Source organism: Pseudorca crassidens, chromosome 3 (genome assembly GCF_039906515.1).
Source record: "Pseudorca crassidens isolate mPseCra1 chromosome 3, mPseCra1.hap1, whole genome shotgun sequence".
Classification (NCBI taxonomy): Eukaryota; Metazoa; Chordata; class Mammalia; order Artiodactyla; family Delphinidae; genus Pseudorca; species Pseudorca crassidens.
The window spans coordinates 100,419,081-100,440,843 of NC_090298.1; positions in this window are offsets into that span (position 1 = coordinate 100,419,081).

A 21,763-nucleotide genomic window follows, 5' to 3' on the forward strand; every position below is an offset into this window, starting at 1 on the left:
AAACATCATTCCAGACCATGACCCTTCACTAAAATTCCATGATATTTAAATCAACAAATGCCTGTTATTTTCAAGACCTTATGTTAAAGGCTAGAGTGGGAAAATGTGTAAGATAAATATGCAAAGAACTATAACAAGATGAAGAATATATAATACTTAAAAATCATACATACAAAATTCTATAACAAATTTGTGATCTGTTTTTGAAGGATTATCTTACTACAGACTCTTGAAAATGTGCCCAATATACTGGCAACTATTTCCAGTCCCAGATTTCTCCAATCTGTGATCTGTTTTTGAAGGATTTTGTGATCAAATAAATTCAAGAGAAGCTACAAAAGGTATCAGTGTTGGTCTTGGAAAGTCACAATGTATGTTAGCATTCTAAGGGCTCTGGGAAGTCTTGAAATTAAAAACAAAAACCAAACAAAAAATCTTGGATCATTTTTTGTTTAGCTCAGTGTTTCCCAAACACACCCAATCTCAGCTAGCTTTTTGTGCATGTGTTTTAACAATGATAATATAACTATACAGATATGTCTGATAAAAGACTATACAGACTCCATTTTAATATACCAAAACGAGTGAATACACTGCAGAAAACACCTTCCTGTGGCCTTTAAAATGGAGTGGAAAGAATACTGGGATGGAAAATTCAAGAAGGGATCCAGAATGAAGGAGGCATCAGCTGGGCAGATGTTTTCTTGGAGGGGGGAGGTGCAATAAAGTGAGTAGGAGAATATTTGGTCAATGGGCCTTCGGCTAGACTAAGAGTGCTGGGTGGTGTTTGGAAAGATGGGCTAGAGCATAACTATGGAGGTGAAAAGGAAGGGTTAGGTTCAATTTGGTGAGCAGTGGCAATGCTTCAAAGGGCTTCCAACAGAAGAATGCTATGCTTAAGTGTTGAGCAATAAGAAGTGTAGTTGTACAGAATAAAAGTCTGAAAACAACCTCAATGTTGCTGTTAGTTTGGGTCCTCTGAGAAACAGATGCCAAGATGGGATTAAGTGCACAAGAAATTTATTAGGGGAAAAAAAGAAAGGACATTGAGAGAAAATGGGAAAAGAGCTGGGAGAAGCAGGGAGAGCCTTCAGACTCCGTGTGAATCTGATTCTGAGGGAAGGAAGAAAGGAAAGTGGTTTGCAGTGCTCCAGAAATTTCTGCAAGGCTGTCTGGGAGACCTCCAGCCAAAATCGCTCATCAGAGGAATCCTAAGTGTCCAAATGGGCCTGCTTAAGTACATTTCCAGCATTCAGTTATTGACTGGGAGTGACCCACAGGAAGTGCAGCCTTGCAACAAACTAAGAGATGAATGGATTTTAGAGCACGGCAGCTGGGGTCCTTGGGAAATTGTACACCCTGCAGTACCAGATCTGAAAGATACACACACACACAACTGCACAAACTCAACAAAATGGCTTAAATTAAAGTGGCATGCATGGGAACTCTCTGCAGCTATTAAATATGATTTTATTAAACACATAATGATGTGGACAGAAATTCACAATGTGTTATCTTAAAAATAAGCTTATTACAAGACAGGGTTACATTATATAATTGCATATATATAGAATTCCAGGGAAAATTATATAAAATACATGAATATAAAATGGAAGTATATATACCAACAAATGTAGCTAGATAATCTCTTAGTGATATTGTGTTTGATATTTATTTTCTTAAGCTACTTGTTCTTTTTTAAATAAATCTCTTATCATGGGTACCAATTATTATCATAATAAGTAAAATAAAAATATAAATAAAAAGGAAGCAAAAAGGTCCTGAACCATGGTGAAACCAATGGGTATAGAAACAAGGAAATGTTGGTGAGAGCTTAGAGGTAGAATCTTTTTAATTTTGCAAATGATTCAATGAAGAGAATTCATAAATGGGGTAAAAGAAGAAAATTAATAGAGCTCAAATCTGTGTTACCAGAGAATAGAGGACTTGAAAAATGATAGGAATCACAATACGAGGAATAATTGGGGTGGGGCAGTGCCTAATGATTTGCTTTTGATTATGCTGATCAGTCTCACTATACATTCTATACTTAAGCTAGTTTTTTGTGCTGCACAGGAATGCTATTACATTTCTGCAGAAAATCTCCTCTTCAATTCTTCTAGTTGAGTGTCTTTCAAACTGCATATTGCAACCTATTAGTGGGTCATGAAATTATTTAGTGAGTTATTATTCACCTTTTGTTAACAAAATAGAACTGAAGTGAAAGTAAGTGAAGTAAGAATATTATCTCCTGAATTCTTAGTTTGTGCGTGCGTGTGTGTGTGTGTGTGTGTGTGTGTGTGTGTGTTCATGTATTTACATCCTGGATAGTGATATTTCTTATTCTATGTTGCTGTCAAAAACATGCAATAGCTATTATCCTAAATAATTATTTGACATTCTCATCTCAGATCTCTAGATCTCCTCCCCCTCCCCACTGTCAATTGATAATCCTCTTATTTCACTGAAAATTTAGAAGTAATCACAGGAGAACTTCACACTTTCTCCTCATTGACTTGATCACATATTTGCATCTGTATTCACATACAAAGCACTTTGTCCTGCTACAATGGCTGAAGCATCTATTTTGCTCTCTAAAACCAACCAATCTCCCACTGTGCCTGAATCCCAACCCTCCCACACACTCAAGGGCAAAAGGACATCACACCTACAATTATTCTCTCACTTGCATCATCGATTCTGCTCTTTCTATTAGTTGGTTCCCATGAGAAACAAAAATTGTGATATTTCTTCTAATTTTTTTTTTTTAAGTGTCACCTTTGGACCTACATTCCCTTCAGCAAACACTAAGTTACCACTCTCTCTTTTACAACAAAAGTTCTTGAAAAAGTTATTTCTGCTTCCTGTCTCCAATTTTTCTGTTCTCTCTTGGTCCCTCCTAAGTAAGGCTGTGTTCACTGTTCACCACACCAACCTTGTTTCTTTTCTGTCAAGATCATAAGTGACTTCTATAATAATAAATCGAGTGGTCATTTCTCAGCCTTCCTCTTACTCAACCAGCTAGCAGGACTTATTATTTCTTAAAACCCTTGCTTACTATTCTTTATCTCCCTCTCCCTTTCTAATCCCCCTCATCTTCCTGAACTTTAAACATTAAACAATTCAGAATCAGTCCTCACATCTGGATCTCTTCTCTTCTTTATCTATACTTGTTTTCTAAAGCTCTCATCCAGTCCTGTGACTTTAGGTTTTTTTAATCTATTGACAAATAACATGCTTACATAGCTTGCTTGATTTTGCCTCCAGACATATATCTAAATATTTATTGATACTTCCCCTCAGATATTTAATAGACAACTCATATTTAATATGTTCAAAACTATACACTTGATTTCACCATCCTCTACAACCTGTTCAAATTCTTTTGCTTCATAATAAAAGGAAATTCCATTCTACCAGTTTCTAACGCCCTGTCATTCTTGACTACTCTCTTTCTCTTATACCTTATACCAGACCTTCAGTAAAATCCTGAATCTTAACGAGTGCTAACAATCTTGTCTTTGCCCCTTTGGTACAAACTTTCCTCTTTTTTTCCCCTGCATTATTATATTTTCTGTTACACTTTTGACTGGTCTAAATGCTTCCACACTTGATCACGTGCAATCATTACTCCACAAAGTTGCCAAAGGGTTTCTTTGTAAGTATAAGTCAGATCTTGTTACTTCTTCATTCAAAATCCTTCAATGGCTTCTCCTCTCATTTGGGGCAAAAGTCAATGTCCTTAACATGCCCCACAAGGCCCTATGTGATTTGAAACCCTGATATCATCTCTATGCATAACATAGATGTGTTTTGTGTGTATGTGTGTGTGTAAAAGTGTAAGAAATGGTATGATTATAAGATACATATTTAAAATGAGGTCAAAGAGGTATCTCTCCCTCTCTCTCCCTCTTCCCCTCAGGCCTATTCCCTCTGCTAGAAAAGAACACTTTGCCCCCAGATGTGAACATGGTTTGCACTCACACTTCCTTCAGGTTTCTGCTCAAATGGCATTTTATGGAGAGTCTTTACTGATTATCCAATCTAAATTAGTCACCACATTTCCCGTCACTCTCCATCTTCTTACTCAGCTTTTCTCCACAGCAATTACCACCACCTGCCACATTTTTGTATTTGCTTATACTTTCTTTTCTCACTAGAATGTAAGTTCTGTGGAACAGGGACTTTGTTTTATTCACTACCAACTCCACAGCTCTACAGCAGTACTTATCTTTATAGGTTCTCAGTGAATGTAAGTGAATGAATGAGGGAGGGGGTGAGTGAAGACATCCAGAAGCCAGTTGGAAGTCCTGGTCTTCATCTTTCATAAAGTATCAGAGAAGTGAATCTGGAAGTTATTCATATAGAGATCATAAGTAAAACTGAAAAGGCTGAACTGACAAAGCGAGGAGATAAAAGAGAGACAGGAGAGAGGGGTCCAAATATAGACACTTGGAAAATTAGTGGAGCTCTATATTTAGGGGCGATTAGATTAAGAAGCCTTGACAGGATACAGAAAAGGAACAAAAAAATAGCAAGACCAAAAAAACAACACTTGCCTTGGAAGCCAGGGAAGGAGAAAGATTTTCCATCAAATGCTGCAGAGCTTAATGAGGTTGTGGATTGAAAGGCCATCAAATTATATTCTATTTAAAGTTATTACAAAATAGTGGCTATATTTCCCTGTGCTGTAAAATAAATCCCTGTTGGTTATTTATTTTATACACGGTAGTTTGTGTCTCTTAATCCCATATCCCTATCTTGCCCTTCCCCCCTCCCCTCTCTCCACTGGTAACCACTAGTTTGCTTTCATCATAAATCAACAATACTTCAATTTTTTTAAAAAAACAAGGCCATCAGAGTTGGCAGTTCCGTAACTCATTGGTTATTTCAGAATAGTGGCTTCAGGAGTGGTAGAGACAGAAGACCATATTCATGGAGTTAAGGTAAACAGAGAATATAAAATTCTCATTTGAAAAGTTTTTTTCTTTTTTAAGTAATTGAAGATACTAGAGGGTACAGGATGGCTGTGATTGCTTTTGGGACAAGAAAAGAAGGTAGTAAAAAGGAAAGACTTGAGAAGCAAATGATAGAATGAGGTTCCAGTGGAGAATGGAACACAAGGTAAAGAACCTAGGTATGATCTGCAAGGACATGTCCTCTGAAAACAGAATGCATAAAAGAGGAAGAAAGTAACATAAACTTTAAGATGAGAAGAGGGCAAATTGAGTGTACTTACACTGGCTGAGCTCAAACTTCCAAATAAAGTGAGGCAGGAGATAGATAGGCCCCAGGCTGAAGAGCTGGAGTTTGTCCCCTGTGGACAGATATTCCAAGATGAAGAGGAGGAGGAGCTAAGCCCTGCCCAGATAAGAGACCACATGTTTCTCATTCTCAGAGTCAAGGAGACCTTCCCAACTATACATGTGCAGAAACACTCTTTGCAGGTCAAAAAGGGAGGGGGCGGGCTTCCCTGGTGGCGCAGTGGTTGAGAGTCAGCCTGCCGATACAGGGACCGGGTTCGTGCCCCGGTCAGGGAAGATCCCACATGCCGCGGAGCGGCTGGGCGCGTGAGCCATGGCTGCTGAGCCTGCGCGTCCGGAGCCTGTGCTCCGCAACGGGAGAGGCCACAACAGTGAGAGGACCGCGTACCGCAAAAAAACAAAAACAAAAACAAAAACAAAAACGGAGGGGACGCCACCCCATAGTAAGTGATGTCAACCTACCCAGAGGCCTCTTTGCTAGAATCCATCTTGGCTAAGAGATGCATGCTCACACATGGGAGGACCCTCAGATATACCAAATACGGACTCAGAACCAGGCAAAGCAAGATGATTCGCCAAAGGAAACCCAGAAGAAATGTCTCATAAAAGTGATTCAAACTACCACGAGGGCGAAACTCTCTGTCTGAGGCCACCCGTGTGTCTATCCACACGTACTCTTTTTCCTCCTAATAAACACTTTACTTGTTTCACTGATTTCTGTCTCTATGTGGAAATTCATTTCTACACAGCTGAAGGGCCAGGGCCTTACCACTGGTCACTGGCCCTGGTGGTCTAGTGGCTAGGATTCAGTGCTCTCACTGCCACAGGCTAACTTCAATCTCTGCCAGGAACCGAAATCCTGCTTCAAGCTGCTGCAGGCTGAGGCCACCCGAGATCAAAAGTAGCGAATGAGGTCATCTACTGATATACAGCTATTTCTATCTAGAAATATTTTAATTAACTTCATTTATCAGATCTTATTACAAAATAGTAAATATAAGTCATTTTACAGATGGGATATAATCTTTACTCTTTGTCTAATATTCATAAAACTACAAATCAAAAAGCATACACCTGGAGTCGAGCCAAGTGGAGACCAGATTTTGAAACAAAAATCTAGTTTACAGAAAGAAATGACTCCAAACCCCTAAATATCATAAGACATTGTTCTGCTCTTGAGCACAAACACCAAATGATGCCAAGATCCAAGGCCTTCAGACTTGCAGGAAAATACAGTACATTCCCCCTAACATTAGCAGCTATTGAAAATCATCATCTTTCACATTCAACTGTTAACCAGGTTTTGTGCAGTTCATTTAAAAGCTTCCTTGGAGAAGCACTTAGGCTGCATGACAAGATATCTCAGAACAGTGTGTGTGTGTGTGTGTGTGTGTGTGTGTGTGTGTAAATTCCTTACTGAAATTTGACCCGGAGTTCCTGAAGCCAATAAAGCTCACTTGACTTTTTAAAAATTTGAACTTCACCTTCAAGCTTTCCACTCTCAAATAAAAGCATCAGAGAAAACATTCAGCAACACCACTGTAACAAACGAAGGTGAAAGGTGTCTATGGTGGAGAAAAGGGAGCATGAGATGCTCCAAGAGTGCGCCAAAGACACATTCAGGAAGCAGACAACTAGAAAACACGCACAACTGCTAACCAGACCTGACCAGGGTAGTATTTCTGCTCACAACAGACTGTTAAGCATAAACTGCCAAGCAACACACGGTTTATGAAATCAAGAAGGTGCACAGGCTTTGGCACGGGTTGTTAGTTTTCCTAAACTTCATATTTCTATTGTGCAAGTTTAAGACACTTAATAGGTATATTTGTTTTGGAATGAATAAATGAACAAAATGATATGTTTGTGTGTGTGTACATGTGTGTGTGTGTGTGTGGTGTGTGTGCATGCTCCCGTGCTTGCTGAGTGTCAGACGGAATGCCAATACCCAACAGGGAGAGGGACTGCCTGACAGTCTCAGAGAACAGACCATAGACATGCACTCAGGGTTGGGCTCCTTCCAAGCAACCTGGCCAATTTCCCAGTACAGATGGTGGCCAGTCTCCTGAGAGAGATATCTAATGCTTTTGGACAAACCTCAGTCTTTCTTAAACCTCCTGAGCCCCATATTTTCATAGACTGAATTAGCAAAAAGAATTTCCTGTACCGTAAAAGGACTGTTAGACTAATAAAATGGTATTGCATGACCTATACACAGATCCTAGATAGTGTAGTCTGGTAATTAACAGCCTGCACTTGAGAATTCAAAATACTTACATGACAATAACTGCTCCACCACATACCAAATGCATGATTTTGGGAAAAGAAGTTAAACTTTTGGAGATGGATTTCCCTCTGCCATAATAACAACCTATCTCAAAGTTTATTGGGGAACTAAATGAAATAAAGAATATAAAGGTCAGCACATTGTCTGGTACATAGCAAATGCTCAATAAATATTAGCTGCTCAGAATGGGTATTTTAAAAAGGGAGAAAATTTTGTCAGTGTGTTTGTGAATATGTTTGCTTGTGTATGCAAAGACTACCTCTGAAAGGATAATGTCAGTTGCCCTCAATGAAGAGAACCTGGTAGCTGGGAAAGGGGTGCTAGTAAGACTTTTTTCATTGTATAGCCTTTTGTGTCTCCTGAAATTTTAACCACTTGAAATTATCACCTTTTAAAAAATCATAAAATTTAAATGTAGCAAATAGGAGCTTCTATTAATTTTACTCACTTCTAAGCATAGCACATATGATGCATTTCTGTATACTGTGTCCCACATTAAATTAAGAAGTAATCCAAATACAAAGCTGGAAGAGGACACATATTTCCCTCTTTATATCTACCCTAATACATTTCCCAAAATTGTTTGTTCCTCTTGCTCTCTGCTTAGTCATTGATTAAATACATAGGTAGTCCTGGCTTCACCTTGTTTCAAATGTATGAATTTCAGTTAATAGAGTTTAAATAAAAACAGTCCCTCAACAAAATGGTTCAAATTTTAGTTACCGTGGTACATTTACTGTGAATAAATTGCATGAAGGACGGACTTGCTGATAGCTCTTTAGTCTACAGATCACTGTATAAATAGCAGCTGCACATCATGATCAGTTACCAATCATGTCAACTCTTTTAAAGCCTGTTGGTGATTGGTCATTGTGCATCTGTCATTCACTTTACCTTCAGATAGTAAAGCACATAGTTGTGTTGTCTCCTTGTCTCTCAGTGACAAACCCAGTAACATTTTATAATATTGAATAATCTGAAGAGAGAATTGGTCAAAATATGAAAGTGCAAGAAAGAAGTGGAAAGCAATACTACTAGAAGTGAAACTGGATATTATTAGAACTCATTGCCCTAAATGAGCAGTTACAACGAAAAAGATTAAGATAATCCCAGAGAAGTGACACCCGCAAAAAGTTTCTCATTTAAAGAACTCTTGGAGATATCTCACGACATTCAAAGTGCAAAAGATAGAATTTTGGAAATGAATCCAAATTTTTAAAGGAGTATGACAATTCACTAAGACATGAAAAAAAGATTCTTGTCCCATATTCCCATATGCTGTTACATTATAAGAAGAAAAAGGCAAACACTGATCAAACTACAGTTGACACTTTTTTCAAAGAAATAAAACACTTTAATTCCCAACGTTTCTAATGTTTTAAATTTCAGATTATTAAATAAATATTGGTTTTACCATTTTTTTTTCATTTCCCTTTACATTTATAACCAACAGTAAGGGAGTAGTTAATGTTTTGCCAAAAAAATGTTTAAAGGTCATATAACAAGGATTTAACTTGGCATGACTGGCCCTGTATAGTCTGCCTTTATAACTTCATGTCCCACGTCTTTGCTGTCTATACCCTAGCTGTACTGGCATTATTTTAGTCTCTATATTCACCATGCACACTCCTGCCACAGAATCTTGCCATGTTGCTCCATTTGCTTCCTTCCCTTTTTCATCTACTTACCTCCTACTTAATCTCCAATTCTGCAACTGTCACTTATGCAAGGAAGAGATCTGTTTGCCCCTCCAGAACCGCATTCTGCTCTTCTTCACCTTTCTCCACTCTAACCTGCAAGGACATAACAATGGGCTCACCTTCCCTGTGGTCCCATCAAGTTATTTGTTCTCCCAGCTCCCTCTTTTCAATGTCACTGCAGGTTTGCAACATTCCTCCTGTGAGAAAGGTGGCTCCCTCTACTTAGCCATCTGTCTCCAGGCTCTAATAAGCCCCTCTAACTCTTGCTGTATTAGGCCTAGGGTGGAAATGTCCAACCCTTGCCCTACCCCCCAACCACTTCTTTATACATAGATGCTTTATTATACTCTCTTCAAATTATCTTATTTGTGCCCTGTGTTTCCTGTCAGGATCCTAACTATGATCTTGTTCCTGCTTTGTTCTCCAACATGGTCTCTTAAGACTTAGACCCTCATCCCAATCCATACAGTTTACAGTCTCAACTGCAATATACTGGACTACTTACAGCTCCCTGATGGTGCCCTTTTTACCCTTAGATCTTCTTCCTTATTATTCACCTGCCCCAGTATCCACCCACAATTCAGAAGTATTCTCTTCCTGAAAGCTTTGACATCCTCAGCCTGCAACCTTCTGGTTTGGGTAGTCATTTGAGCTCCCATACACTCTGTCTATACCATAGCCTTATCACTCTGTGATTGATTATTCGTTTGCCTTTCCTACAAGGCTCTGAATCACTAAGTCTGTAGTTTCTAGTCCCCCAGGGCCTAATAAACTGCCTGGTATATGATAGCTATTCAATAAATGAAAACTACAAAGCTGTATATAAAGTCGAGCTAAAGTAGTTCAGAGCCTTACTATGATACATTAAGGAACAGTAAATTATCAACATGTTTACCTCTTTTCCCAAGACAATTTTTTTTCTCCAAATATAGCATCTTTGTAAGAATAGTTACCATAGCCAAAATACTGTAATAAGTATACATCATGATGTAATTTCCTTCATCAGACATTTATTCCTTCTGAAAATAAAATCTTTAAGCTTACTTCTCAATCCTTCTTCACTGAGCATTTTATCCCTTCAGTGTTGTCAAAGAAAATACGGTACATTGAAAAGCAAAAATAGCCCCAAAAATTGGGTCAAGAAAGGTTTTGGAAGGTTTTTCTAGGTAAAACATTATGAATTTTTCATAGCATTGCTACTCCCACACCACTTGCAGTATTGATGCACATTTACCATTTGTTTCCATGCTTTTATTAAAACTATTTTTCTCTTCTCTTGTACGGCTACCTCTTCCTCTCTCCTTCCCCATTCAACCACATTATTCTTCACCCTATCCTTTAGAGAATGTTATGGTGTGCCAACTAAACTTCCTTACCCCTTTCAGGACTAGAGCGGTTATTCCTTCAATTGCTGGGAATGTTGACAGTGGATGCTCACAGCTGAATCCTCCTTTCTAAGGAGCACCTTCAGCTGAGCAGAGCTGTAGCTCTATCACACCTCCTTCCGGGGGGCAGTCCACATCCAATGACTAGTCAGTGTGGAGGGTTAGGAGGAGGAAGGCAAATAGAGAATGTAGAGCAAAATGACTCCTTTGTTCCAGTTATGAATGACTATGCAGGAACATCCCAGCTCCAGAGGTCTTCATGGGATCAGCTGAGCTGCTGCTGTGATTGTATCACAGCCCAGTCCCTCCCTCAGCTTAATCTACTTTCCTTCATTTCCCTCAGTGGTTGACCCTGAGAGCACTCCATAAACTTCCTGCATGCCAATCACTATCTGAGTCTGCTTTCTGGGGAAACTATGAGAGCCCTCAAGAAGGAGCTCATGTAAATAAGCTAATATGTATTCTTCCGTGCTTCCTTCCATGAATATTTAATCATATACAAACATATATGGGCATATAAATGTACGTATGTATAATAAGTATATGATTTTTGTTTTTTTTAAAAAATGAGATCTCATTATAAATTCAATTTACCATTCAACAATACCTATATAATTTCCTCTAGGCAATTTGTATAGCTCCATAGCTTTAGTTCATTCTTTTAGCAGCTAAATGATTTTCCATGGTATAGATATATAATATATTCAATTATTCATCTTTTGATGGGCACTCACCTTCTTACAGTATTATTTTACTTTGGCTTCCATGAACAATGCTGGAATAAATATTATTGTACATATACCCTAATAGACTGGTACCTCTATTTCTGTAGGATAGATTTCTAATGGTGGCACAAAGTTCAGGAGTATGTATATACTTTTTTCAAAGATATATTGCCAGATTTATTTTCAAAACTCTACAAAATTCACATTAATGCAGATGATAACTTTTGAACTGATTATATATATCTCATTTTGATATACTTCTTTCTTGCCCTCTAACAAAGCCAAGTTATTTTGTGTGAACTTCCTTTTTCAGGGTGAAGATACAGAAAGGTCCCCAAAACACACTTTGACAACTTTTTAACAACTAACAGAACATTGAAAATGTCTTTTTATATTTTTCATTTTTATTGGAGTATAGTTGATTTACAATGTTGTGTTAGTTTCTGCTGTACAGCAAAGTGAATCAGTTATACATATACATATACATATATCCACTCTTTTTTAGATTCTTTTCCCATATGAAAATATCTTTTTAAAAGCAAAAGTACTGCTTTCAATTTAGGGCAAGTCTAGCTTTCTTTTAAGTTAGTGTTAAAACAAAGTTAGAGGGACTTCCCTGGTGACGCAATAGTTAAAAATCCGTCTGCCAGTGCAGGGGACGCGAGTTCGATCCCTGGTCCGGGAAGATCCCACATGCCGTGGAGCAACTAAGCCCACAACTACTGAGCCTGCACTCTAGAGCCTGCGAGGCACAACTACTGAAGCCCGCGTGCCTAGAACCTGCGCTCCACAACAAGAGAAGCCACCGCAAAGAGACGCCCGCACGTTGCAACCAAGGGTAGCCCCCTGCTTGCTGCAACTAGAGAAAGTCCACGTGCAGCAATGAAGACCCAATGCAGCCAAAAATAAATAAATAACGAAGTTATAGGCTATCATTCTGTTTAATTTTATCTGAGACAATTTCTTTTTTTTTTAATTCAAACGCTCTTAAAAGCAGTAGAGTATATTCAACCTCTTTTCCCCCAAGAACTGGTATTAGAAAGTGTCTATATGTGTTCAAAAGTGAGTGATAACCAGTACAAATTATTAGAATCAGGGATTTCTCAGGATCCTGGAAATAAATATTGGTTTTTAAAAGCAGAAAACAACATACAACTTACCATATTCAAATTTTAAATGCATTTAAGTGCAAGATTAACTAAATGTGACCATCCATGATTTCAAAAGCAAACCATTATGGAAATTTTAAAAAACATGATAAAAATATTAAGTTCTTAAGTGTATTTCTCATGACAGAATAAAATGTACATTACCAAACCTCAACTATTGTGCCATTTGAAAATTTGTCAAGATTTGCAAGGAAAACAGTTTTCCTCTTTGTTTTAGCTAAATTAGAAGTTAATGAACTGAATATTCCAGTGTAGCATTAATGTAAATAAAAACAAATCTATGACAAGAGTTAATCAAATTGAGTTGAACAATACATTTTCCCAAGTACACTTTGCACAAAACCACAGGCTGAGGAGTAATTATTTTTATGCATGGGCACTTGGCACTTTCAACTTGAAAAACATTTTTGTCAAGTAAAGTCAATACTATTTGTAAGCTCAACCTACTGGTTGCTAATGTTAGGATACCACCTTGTGGATAAGGCATCTAATTTGGAGACCTGTCTATGTGAAATCACTTACAAAGCAAAAGGTAAAAAGTGTTCTAAGTATCATAGAAACTAATCCATAGTTTCACCTTTATTTTATTAGCATGTCTACATAAAGTAAAGGTTAAGAAAAGAATACTGAATAATTTTTATCAAAAGAGCTTTTTTCCCACTGTGCATCAGCTGCAAACTAAATGTTATATTTCAGAATAGCTATCTGTTAGAAATGCATTTTAATGAAAAACTTTTCCAGATAATTAATGAAATCCATATTAGTGAAGGTAACTTTTCATTTAATACTATAATTTAGTGCCAAACACTTTTTTTAAGTTATAGATTAATTGCCCTGGCTTTCATATGGTCAATATCGATAAGGATGTATGAGCTATATGAGAATCTCAAATATCAAATTGGTTTTTCTCTTTAAAATGTATTAATATTTCCATTAGTCTCTCTAAAATTAAAAAGTCTTTAATACTTACAGGAATACTGATACATTAGGGCTTTATAAAAGAGAAATAAATTAGCAGAGCACAGTACAGTGTCTGGAGGGTTGGGCACTACCTCTGGAACTAATCAGCCACCCACCTTGGACAAATCAATTCACTTATTATGTCTTAGTTATCACAGCTGTCAAAAGGAATAATGGCAGCTTAACCAAACAATATTTGCAAAGATATAAAACAGTATGTATCAGATTTCTGAGTCTACCATAATATAGGAAATGAAAAGAGAAATGGATCTGATTTTATTCCTGGTTCCAGTTCCTGAACTCTGAAACAGCTGGTTTCTTCGGCACTTTTTAAAATTTTGCTGATCATCCCTATATGCTCCCAACACATTTTCTTTTTTTCTTTTCATAAGGTTTTTTGAGCGGCGTCTATTACTTTCAATAAACCATCTTGGCCAAAACACAAGCCATGTGACTTAGGGAAAGGAATTACACCCATTTAATGGAGAAGGGATTAAAACTTAAAAATTCAGGTCTGGGTTTGAAATCTGACTTCTTCACTTACCAGATGGGTAAGTTATTGAGCTTTCTCTCCCTTGGTTTTCTAATTTTCCTGAAAGGGCTCTGAAGAGTGCTACTTTAAAGTGTGTAACACATTTATCACAGTGATTGCAGTGTGTCAAGTAGGATATGGCAAAAAATAATAGTTTCTTATAATTATTATAAATGGATATTATTTAATTTGACCTCCTTCCCAACTTGAAAATAAACCAGAGCATGAAATATCCATCATTCACAATATTTGTAGAAGAAATAATGCTGTTCTTCACTAATGCCCACAAAATATCCAGTCAGAAGAAGACTTAAATGGTACTTTGATGGAGTCTGAATTGATTTTCTCTAAAGGGCTGAAGCTTTAAAATAATTTGTAATTTCCCTACTGCACCACAGTACACAGAAAACAGTACATTCAACTCTTGGAAAGATTTGAATCTCCACAGACCATTAGTCTATAATGAAAATAATTTATGACAATCTTTGACTTACAAAGGTGACTTACCTTCTCTGTAATGGATTTGAAACTGCTTCAGTTTATATGGGGTCAAGGTTCAGCAAACTGCTGACTGTTCAAATAGCTTAGTCACAGAAGTGATCAGATATCTTGGTGAAGGAAACAGAGCAATATAAAGATAACTCTTAGTCTCTCTCTTACTATACAATCCTTTAAAAAGCAAAAAAGCCAATTGGTTATTTTGGAAATTTGATAATGCACTGTTTGCAGCCACATATGTGACTATAGATTTATTGAACTAAAAATGCAGTTAACGAAAACAAAAGCATTTCATAAATGGACAAAAAGAAGTCTCAGGAAATAAGTCAACATGCCCATCACCTTTTTTTTCTTTTCTAAATCAATTTCTGAACTCCCTTTAAGGGTCAGCTCAATTCTCAACATTTCCCTTAATTCTTCCTTATCCATCATAGTTAGTAATGACTGTACTAAGCCATCTTATACTAGATTTGATTCCTCATTTATAAGTTGGGGCCAAATCAAGACACTCCAAGCAAACTAAAAACCTAGGATTCCATCAAATCTATAGTCCTTAAATATAAATTTAGCATTTACCTTGGAGGGGGAAAACCTGATTTTTTCATGTTCATAGAAGTATAAACATATTTTTTCATATTCAGGCTGAAGGATTTGCTACATGCATAATATTTGAACTCATTTGGATTATATTTCATTTCATATTTTTCTCAGTCACAGCTGGATCACATTATTCACACTCAAAAATACTGAAGGTAATATACAGGAATATAGTTCCAAATTCTTTTCCAAAATAGGTGTGTTTGAAAAATCAATGAGAAATTCTGTTATGTCCCCACCCCTACCCTTTGAAAATCATTATCCTAGCATGTTAGCACAATGTTGAGTTATAACAGATATTTAATATAGATTTGAGGATTTCATAAGGACTTCCCGTGAACCTACTGCTTTCATGACAATTTTAGATTTCCTTCTTCCTGTGTTAACATATCTCTATACTATGCCTCATAGCAAAAGAATCATGTTTTTCAGTAAGTCATATCTGAAGGTAATTCCTAATATACATCTTTCAATAATTTCAAATATTAGCATTTTTGCTGCTTGGTTAAACTACTTTTTAATTATGCTTTTATATACTCACACTATGCACTTAACAACTTTTTAATTGAAATCAATAGTGCATTCTATTATGAGCTGATTCACTGGCAGCAAAGATTTGAAAGAAACATTTTGCATATTACATTCTTGCTTGCAACTGAATCCAGATTGATCCAGTGCATTTATAGTAAGAATTCTTCACTGAAAGCAATGGAGCTGAGCCCAGATTAAGAATGCTCCATTGCTTTCTAAGAAGTACAGTCATAAAACTTATTATATTTAATATCAGGATCGTCTTTCACCTTCTGCCTCCTTACAACATCTACACTGTCTTTAACCCAAGACAATATAATATCTATTCTCATTTTCATGAAATATTTCTGAAATGTGTTACACAGAAAGCTAAGTTCTAGTCAAGAGTACCAGATGATGGGAATGTAAATTGATACAGCCACTATGGAGAACAGTTTGGAGGTTCCTTAAAAAGCTAAAAATAGAACTACCTTATGACCCAGCAATCCCACTACTGGGCAGATACCCTGAGAAAACCATAATTCAAAAAGAGTCATGTACCACAATGTTCATTGCAGCACTATTTACAATAGCCAGGACATGGAAGCAACAAAATTGTCCATCGACGGAGGGATAAAGAAGATGTAGCACATATATATTCAATGGAATATTACTCAGCCATAAAAAGAAATGAAATTGAGTTATTTGTAGTGAGGTGGATGGATGGACATATAGTCTATCATATAGATTGAAGTAAGTCAGAAAGAGAAAAACAAGTACCATATGCTAACACATATATATGGAATCTAAAAAAAAAAAAAAAAGGTTCTGATGAACATAGGGGCAGGACAGGAATAAAGACACAGACATAGCGAATGGACTTGAGGACACGGTCATGGGGAAGGGTAAGCTGGGATGAAGTGAGAGAGTAACATTGACATATACACACTACCAAATGTAAAATAGATAGCTAGTGGGAAGCAGCCGCATAGCACAGGGAGATCAGCTCAGTGCTTTGTGACCACCTAGAGGGGTGGGATAGGGAGGGTGGGAGGGAGGGAGATGCAAGAGGGAGGAGATATGGGGATATATGTATATGTATAGCTGATTCACTTTGTTATAAAGCAGAAACTAACACACCATTGTAAAGCAATTATACTCCAATAAAGATGTGAAAATAAATAAATGAATAAATGGGATTAAAAAAAGACTACCAGATGATTATTGCTATCAATAGTTGTTACAATAAAAGAAATAAATTAAAAATGTCTCTTGTTGCTGTTTATTTTTTAATTGAGGTTCTTATAATCTGACAATTCTGCCATTTCTCATGTACACCACAATCCAACAGCTGAGATAATATTACAAGACTATTGTTAGAGAAAAAAAGCAAGCCTAAGTTGCTTTTTCTCCAGTCCTGGTTACGGGTTATGCTGAGTTGTTCACCCACCTGATACTCCTTCTCCTGGTGCCAAGATACACACATTGACACATAGAAAGTGGTTGAGGGGCAATATGTAATTGGTGAGTAATCAAAGGAGAAAGAAGTTCTCTGCAAAAGTACTTGGTTTACAAAATGTTAATCATTTTGACCTACCTAGCCTCACATTTGAACTAAATTAGGAGGCAAAGTTGTCTATAATTCATTAAATCAAGCACTCTTTTATGTGTAGGAAGATGCTCATCAGTACAGGGGAAGATAAAAGCCCAGCAACCTCCATACTGTTCCTTAAAAAACTACAAATAGAACTACCATCTGACCCAGCAATCCCACTACTGGGCATATACCCTGAGAAAACCATAATTCAAAAAGAGTCATGTTCCAAAATGTTCATTACAGCTCTATTTACAATAGCCCAGAGATGGAAACAACCTAAGTGTCCATCATCGGATGAATGGATAAAGAAGATGTGGCACATATATACAATGTAATGTTACTCAGCCATAAAAAGAAATGAAATTGAGCTATTTGTAATAAGGTGGATGGACCTAGAGTCTGTCATACAGAGTGAAGTAAGTCAGAAAGAGAAAGACAAATACCGTATGCTAACACATATATATGGAATTGAAGAAAAAAAAATGTCATGAAGAACCTAGGGGTAAGACAGGATTAAAGACACAGACCTACTAGAGAATGGACTTGAGGATATGGGGAGGGGGAAGGGTAAGCTGTGACAAAGCGAGAGAGTGGCATGGACATATATACACTACCAAATGTAAAATAGATAGCTAGTGGGAAGCAGCCGCATAGCATAGGGAGATCAGCTCAGTGCTTTGTGACCACCTAGAGGGGTGGGATAGGGAGGGTGGGAGGGAGGGAGACGCAAGAGGGAAGAGATATGGGAACATATGTATATGTATAACTGATTCACTTTGTTATAAAGCAGAAACTAACACACCATTGTAAAGCAATTATACTCCAATAAAGATGCAAAAAAAAAAGCCCAGCAACATACTGAAGAGTCATAGAGTCACTGACTATTTTAACTGAAAATGTCTTTAAATATCATCATGCCCTAATATGTTAACCACTCAGCTTTTGTTTGAATGAAATAAAAGAATAAATAAATTCATGGCTGATCAAATTGAGAAGAGTGACAACTGCTTTAGGACAAGTATGAGAAATAACTTTTTTTAACAAGGACTTCATATATTTAAAATGTTACAGTATTATTGTTTAAGAAAAAGAATTTTTGAAAATATGTATTGGATTTTCAAGTCAATAATAAGAAACATCAAATCTTATTAAATACATAGTTAATAGTTGCAAAATATATTAAACTACATCAAGCACAAATGCAATTTGTATTAAAATTACTTTCTTCAATTTCAGGCTTCAGTAGATATTATCAGAATTAGTCGTAATTAATTTTAACCCAATCTAAATTTAGAGGCTTAGGAAATCTTGATACTGTACTTCAGAAACTAAGAGTTTTCAAACCTGATTGCAGTTTTGTAATTACAGTTAGGTATGATATCACAACTTGTTATTCCTCTCAAATCTAGCAGAAGTAAACGTGATCCCTTGACTAGAGAATTTTGGATTCTGATTCATTAGGCAAGCAACCCAAGTCTGACCAAACTTTAAAAGAATCCTCCAAGTGGCCTTATAAAGAAAAAAGTAATGTTAGAGATTCCAATATTGTCATAAATTGGGAGGGCTTATTCTTGATGCATCTGGACCCAAATAGTATCACCCAGTGAGGAGGAAACAACTTAGACCAGATACAAAAAGAAAGGCTGAGTACAGTTGACAGTATTGGTATTGTTCGCCCAATCGCCATTACAACTCCATTTGTATGCAGCACCATCATTTTGTTTAGAGGCTTACTCTGTTCCCACTGACTGTGGTCTTGGTAGGATGTCAATTAAGGGGCCCAAAGGGGAGGGGAAAATATAGATTAATCTAGACCATTCAAACATACACAATTACTCTAAGGAATTTAACTCCCTGTAATTGAGCTCGGGATTACAAGAGAAAAGATGTGCAGCTGATTTCATCCCCATGGTGGTGGAATCCTGAACAAACAGCCCATCATTTCCTGCTGCCTCTAGCCTCAGTATTACCTTTCCAAAGACCTAATCCTGTAGCTTTTTTGTCTATGTGTGAGAAACTCCCATATTCTTTAATAAATGTTTCTTAGTCTCACTCTTAGATTAGCTCAAATAAGTTTCTGTTACTATTATCCAAATAGTCTAAGTGTTTCACTGAGAAGTTGTCCTGAGTCCAGAACTGACCTCGAAGTAGAGAGAAGAGATGCTGATGGACAAAGTCAGTGTTCCAAGAGCAGTATCAAAGTGATGAGGCTTCGTCAGTCTTGGTTATGTCAAGGTTTGACATCAAAGGAGATTCACTGCAGGGAAAAATGCACATTAGGAGGAGAACAAATAGCAGGAACTATACTTTTACATAAGCAATCGTACTGTCAGTATGGACCAATCAATCCCTTCAAAATAGTAGGGCATCCAGGAACAAGGATGTTGGGAGTAGGACCCCTAGCTAGAGGAAGAGACTGGCAGTATATTAGTGATCTCATGGGCAGAAGTTCAGTACAAGGGACCGAAGAAGTGGGTAGAGGTAGTATGTAGCTCAGGGCCCTCTTAACTGTAAGAGCTCACCCTAGTACAGCTGAGCCTGGATTCAGGATAACAGGATTGGTTCCAGACTTCCCCTGTTTTGGGGACGAAAGAAGTCAATAAAACTTTCAACTCTAGTCAGGAATGTACCAAGGGCTGGGCAAAGCTGCACCAGGTCTTTCAGCTGGGGTGACTAGGTAGGGCTGGGAGAAGCTGGCCATAACAGGATACAGATGGTTGGTTAAGAGTGGAAAACGTCAGTGATAAGATTTGTCTTGAGCTGAAAAAAAAGTTTAAATATATAATCTACCACCCTTCTTGATATTTCCCAATACTAATTTGAATTTGAATACATTCAAATGTATTCTGCATTTGAATACATTCTCCTCTCTTCTTTGGTTGTCCTTTCTTCTATTTTCCATGGTAAGATTGTTTTTTATGTATTAGATCCAGCTCAAATGCCATTTATTTTCTAGGAAGTATTCTTGGCTCTTCAAATGGGTTTATGATACTTTTACATAATTCTAATTTCAGTTAAGTATTTATTCCTCCTACAAGAAGGCAGGGACAATTTCTAATTAATATATGGACCTGTACGCTGTTCCCTGTACATCTCAGGAATACAGGAAGTAGTTGTTGAATGAATGAATGCCAAGTTCATGAAAGTTATAACTCCCTCTCTGACAGGATTATTGAGATCTCTCTTTAATGTTTCAAGTACTTATGAAAACTGCTTCAGTGGAAATTAAACTTCATTAGCAACTGAGACACAGTTTGCCCTCCTTTACACACAAAGTTAATTCTATAACTGATGGAGAAATCTCCCCAAATTGAGGAGAAAGGTAAGAAAATGGAGAAGATTAGAGGAGAAAGGAAGTACATGCCTCAAAACTTAGCTGTGAAAATATATTTCCATATTCCTTAGGTACTCCTCTCTGGTGCAGAGATGAAATAGAACAACATGGTAGTTTAGTCTGTATTTGGAAAACATGCATAACAGAACATCAGTTACAATAGAAAAAAAAGCTCCTGGGGTTGTCTCGATTCTCTGTGGTTGATGAAGGATCATTCTCTGCTTTGTTCAGATGGCTCTTTATTCCAGATCAAAGACTTGAAAGTATTTTTTCTTCTCTGATACCTGAAATGTCAGTTTTTAATGCCCACAGTCATCAGCATTATCTTCTTAGAAAAGAATTCTTCCTCAAGGATACAGAATAATTGGTAGCTTGTAATGCACATACCTGAAAGCATTCTATTTAGAAGTTACTTCTATTTAAAACATAAAATAAAAATATGTTTAAAAGGAGAGATTTTTGCATCTTTAAGGGGAGTGAATTTTGCATCATTTAACTTTATTTCTTATCCCTATAGAACCAGATTTACCCATAATGTAACTAGGACAGCCTGTTCCCTTATAATACATATAAAGTTCAAGAGACAACAAATAAAATAGTCAAGAGATAATTTGTTTCATAAAATTTCAGATAAACTTGGTGTTAACAATTTAAAGTTCTGAGAAACATGTCAATATATAAAGCACACTTGTGCATCTCCTGGAAGACTGGCCTTTGGAAGAAATCAGACCCTGTTTCTTTTACAAAGATAATCAGGAGTCCAAAAAATTTTCAATGAGCTTATGAACTTTCAGAAGGTTAAGGTCTCTATTCCTGTTTCTCAGGGAGTCTTTCTATAGCTTTAACAAACTCAGTAAAAGTTACACCCATCAAATATGTTGGCATTTACAAGACAACTGTGCCTACAAGAAACTAGGCCTATATTTTCACTTGTCTTACTGGAGTTTGACATTATAAAACAGTGATTCAAATTTTTCTATTAAATAATGCCACTAGTTTATTTATAAGAGTGAGAGACTTGATTCCAAAATCACAGCAATTTGGAGAATTTCCTTTTTCAAACATCAGGACCTCAAAGCATGAATACATTAGAGCTTATACAGTGACAGATAGAACTTCCTTCATAAACTGTCTTCTTTTCATTAAGACTTTTGATAATTATGTCAAATTAAGTACCAAAGAACGTTTCTTTCCAAAAAGTTGTA